Source organism: Rattus norvegicus, chromosome 13, assembly GCF_036323735.1.
Source record: "Rattus norvegicus strain BN/NHsdMcwi chromosome 13, GRCr8, whole genome shotgun sequence".
Lineage (NCBI taxonomy): Eukaryota > Metazoa > Chordata > Mammalia > Rodentia > Muridae > Rattus > Rattus norvegicus.
In genome coordinates this window covers 86490656-86495531 of record NC_086031.1, presented here as the reverse complement: position 1 = coordinate 86495531, position 4876 = coordinate 86490656, and positions in this window count along the sequence as shown.

Genomic DNA, 4876 nt, shown 5'->3' with positions numbered 1-4876 from the left:
TAGAGTTTTACTTCTGTCATGAGGGGTGCTGGTTGAATTGTTTAAAATAAATACAAAGGTAGCACATCAAAGTGCTGAGCCTACACTGTGTATGTCAAGGCTATTCTTACTTATGCTTGGGCTATAAAGATTTAAAAGAAAAGTTAGCAAGATAAACATGAACAGGCCAAGCGTGGACGCATTCGCTAACTGCTATGACAAGCCCTTGGAGATATTCAACAGAGACCTTCCTGAATTACAAATTTCTCCATTCAAGCTCTTGAAGATGAGGACTTTTTTAAGGACTTTTTTGAGTCTGGGAGTGGGAATAGGTGAGGATTTTTCAATGTGTCTGATGTTTTAGGTCATATATCCTGAGCCTGACATCACCAAACTCTGGATTCATAGCTATTCTAGCACTTTCCATGAATGCTATTTTCTATCTCTTGTTTTCAGAGGTATTCAAAGTAGGATACATCCAATTCAGAGTGTTTAGTGCTGGAGTAAAGGTCATTGGATATCTGTGACTCTATGTATTGACCAAAAAAGCTCATGCGTAATACTGAGCTTGCCAGTATGTATCTGTGTATACAAAGCATGGAAGACTGTCGTGTTAGGATGTGTACATATGGGAGAATGTGACCTCTTATACCTTGCTTGGTCTCAGGGACCAGAGCTTCTTTCTAGATAAAGATATCCTTTCTTGCTGACGACCATTACAAACTTCTACTGCACTGTTGATGTTTACTGGGATTTTAGGATAAAAGACCCCTTACATAGAGTTACGATGACACTTCTGTTTAGGAAGTCCTGTAGATTTACAACCACATAAGAACAACAATACCAACCAACAAGAGTTCCCAGGGACTAAACCACCATCCAAAGAGTACATATTGACAGATCCATGGCTCCAGCTGCATGTGTGCCTGGGCATGGCTTTATTGGGCATCAATGGGAGGAGAAGCCCTTGGTCCTGCCAAGGCTTGATGACCCAGTGTAGGGGAATGTCAGGGCTGGTAGGCGGGAAGGGGTGGGTGGGGGAACACCCTCACAGAAGCGGGTCGGGGAATGGGGGCATGTATAGGGGGTTATAGAGAGTTTATGGACGGGAAACCAGGAAAGGGGATAACATTTCCAATGTAAATTTTTAAAAATCCAATAAAAAAAGAAGAAGAAAGGAAAAGAAATAGAAGAAAAAAAAGGAAGTCCTATGGAAGCCTTTAGGGTTGAAATTATTAGAGAGATACCAGGTGTTGTCACTCTTCACCTAGGATTTAGCTTTAATGGTTAAACATAACCTTTTCGGGGTTGGGGATTTAGCTCAGTGGTAGAGCGCTTGCCTAGCTAAGCGCAAAGCCCTGAGTTCGGTCCTCAGCTCCAAAAAAAAAAAAAAAAAAAAAAAAACCATAACCTTTTCAGGGCTTGCAGAGATGCTCATTGTGTTGAGGGGTTACCAGGAAGGTACTGGACATCTGGTAGACCTCACCCATTCCTATTCTCCTTCCTTCCTATCACAAGGAATTTCTCTTGTTGGATGTTTGGATGTTGGCATATCAACTTACTGCAAAGGCAGGTGAAGCAACCTATGTACCCCGAGCCTGGGATTGTTAGACTTATACTGTTTTGTTTTGTTTTGTTTTGTTTTTTAAATAATTTATGACCAGAGGCAGGTTGAGGATGGAGGACTTTTACTGCCACAGTGAAAGCTGTAACAAATTAGCATGTTCTTGCTAAGCATGGTGGTGTACATCTTTAATCTCAACACTCAAGCAGTAGAGACAGGCAGATCTTTGTGAGTTTGAGGCCATCCTATTCTACATAGTAAGTTCCGTCTCTGTCTCGGGGCTGGAGAGACGACTTAACAGTTAAGAGCACTGACTGCTCTTCCAGAGGTGCTGAGTTCAATTCCCAGCAACCACATGGTGACTCACAACCATCTGTAATGAGATCTGACCTCTTCTGTTGTGTCTGAAAACAGCTACAGTGTTCTCATAAATAAAATTTTAAAAGAAGATCCCGTCTCAAATAAAAAAAAAATTGGCATGGTTTGGGAGATCTAGCCCTCCTGAAAACCTCAGTATTTATTCATTCCTCAGTATTATCTTGTCCTTCACCCAGGACAAGGCATGTCCTTCAGGATGAGATAGCTTTGCTGCCAAGGAGGAACTTGAGACTATGGTGGGGAATGACAGAAGTCAGAGAGTATGTAGTGTTGAGAGAGTAGCAAGCTGTTTTCAATTTTGGTACATAATTTAGGATACAGGAAGAGCTCATTTTGGAAACATTAACACGCATTAACTCAGGAAAAGACTTCCATGTCGTGGCTTTGGGACTATATAAGTGATGGGCACCACCTCAGTGTTTTAAAGGGGAGATAAGAGTGAGTCAAGGGGGTTGGGGATTTACCTCAGTGGTAGAGCGCTTGCCTAGCAAGCGCAAGGCCCTGGGTTCGGTCCCCAGCTCCTAAAAAAAGAAAAGAAAAAAAAAAGAGTGAGTCAAGCATTCTTTTCAAAGATCACACTGGTGACCTGGAGGTAACATATTCTAGTGGAAGAGAGACTGAGCACAAGGAAACAAGTATTAAAATGGCTTCCATGGTTCAAATGAAAGCCTGGGGTAGTGTGATAAAATTGGAGCGTGGTAAGCACTAAAGACTTTCAAAGATTTTAAATTTATTAATAGCTGAATACAGAGAATAGGAAGGGAAGGTGCTGAATAATTTCGAGATTGTCATTTGAGTAAGTGAGTATCAGGTAGTAAGCGAAGATGTCTGGATGCCGAATACGTTTGGGATGGGAGGGAGGATATACAGTCATATGATGCTGGTATTTTTAAACATCTATTGGATTGTGTTTGTATCTGTGCACATGTGTATTCAAGTAATCACAGAGGTCAAAGAAAGACATTAGATCCCTAGGAATTGAATTAAAGTCTTTTATTTGAGTGCTGAGATCTGAACTTGGGATCTCTGATAGAGTAGTGAGACGTTTTAATCTTGGAACTGTCCCCCTAGCCCCCACATTACTTACTTACTAGGGTGGGGTCCTCTTTTGTCTTGTTTTAGATGTATTTATATAAGTTTATAGGGATGAGTATTTTGCCTGCACAAGTGTGTATGTGTCACTTAAGTTTCTGGTTCCTATGAACCAGAATGGGCATTCTATTCCCTAGAACTAGAGTTATAACAGTTGTGAGCCCCATAAGGGTTCTAGGAATCAAACTGGTTCCTCTGCAAAAGCAGTAAATGCTGTCTCCCAAGCCCAAGGTTACATGCATTGATCAATGATGGACTTTGTATATGATGGTAGTCCAACAAGATTTGTATTGCCTACTAATATCATAGTCGTCCTAGCTTGTGTAAGCATGTCCAATAATGTTCACAACAATATAATTATCTACGTATTTCCCCCAAGTAAATCTCCATCCTTAAGTTGTGTGTGGCTGTAAGTAACTGGGTTTTGTTGTTGTTTCTGTTGGCTGTTTGTTTGTTGTCATATGCAATAGAAGGCCCTGGAGAGTGGTTCTAAATGGTAGTCTTGTCTTTTAAGTCTTAAGAAACAGTTGGACCGGAGATAGACAGTTTGAGCCATTGGTGGATATTTGGTTAATTGAAGGCAGAGGGGTGGCACAAAGTAGAGTTACAAATAAAAGTGTCCTCTCTCTCTGAGAAGTAGCACTTAAGGAATTCATGAAGGAAAAGTCTAACCAGGGAACCTGAGAACAGAGATTCAGAGGAGATGAAGGAAAGGTAGGAAGAGACAGTCATGCCACTAAAGCTACTGGAAGGGCCTTTATAGATCAAATAGATCAAGGCTGCCAGTGGAGAGGCTGGTGAGGGACACAGAGCCCACTGAATTTGGCTATTAACGTGTTTCTGGACTCATCAGCTATCTTAGTATTTTGCTTCTATGATAAACACTTGAGAAAATTAATTTAAGAGAAGAAGGGCGTGCTGGCTACTTTTCTATCAATTTGACACAAACTGTAGTCATCTGAAGTGAGGGAACCTCAATTGATAAAAAGCTTCCATGAGATCAGGCTGTAGGCAAGCTTATAGAGCATTTTATTAATTAGTAATTAATGAAGGAGGGCCCAGCCCATTGTGAGTGGTGCCATCCCTGGCCTGGTGGTCCTGAGTTCTGTAAGAAAACAGGCTAAGCAAACCATGAGGAACAAGCCATTAAGCGGCACTTTACCTTGGCCTCTGCAACAGTTTCTGCCTCCAGGTTCCTGCCCTGTGAGAGTTCTCGTCCTGACTTCCTTCAATGACAAATAGTGATGTGAAGGTACAAACCAAATAAACCCTTTCTCCTCAAGCTGCTTTGGCCATAGTGTTTCATCACAGTAATCCTAAGACAAAGGACTTCTTTAGATTGATGGCTTCCGAGATTTCAACTCCTGGCCATTTATCTCCATTGCTTTTAAGTCCAGAGTGAGGCAGAAATGTACAGGAAAGACCTATCAAAGCACTATAGTTCACTTCACAGTGGCAAGGAAGCCAAGAAAGACCAGGAAAGGCCAAGGCAAGGTGCCCTTCAAAAGTGAGCTACTCACTCCTTCAGTGATTAGTTTCCTCTAACCAGACCCCAACTTCCACAGCTCCACCACCTCCCAAAAGTCAGTTCAAACTCATGAACACACCAATGATTAATCAACTGATTATGTAGGCAGGATTCCCTTATTGTATCCCTTCTCCTGCCTCTGAATATTATTTTCACTGGGACCTGGTCTTCAGTACACACACCTTCCGGGAAGGCACTTCCTGACTCCTCGTGTGTTTTCTAGCAATGTATCAGGATTCCCAGCCCTGATGTTCCAAGAACAGCCGTCGAGGGGAACCAGAAACTCTTTTGAAATCTCCTATCCCTGCACAGAAAGAATTCATGAAGACACCAAG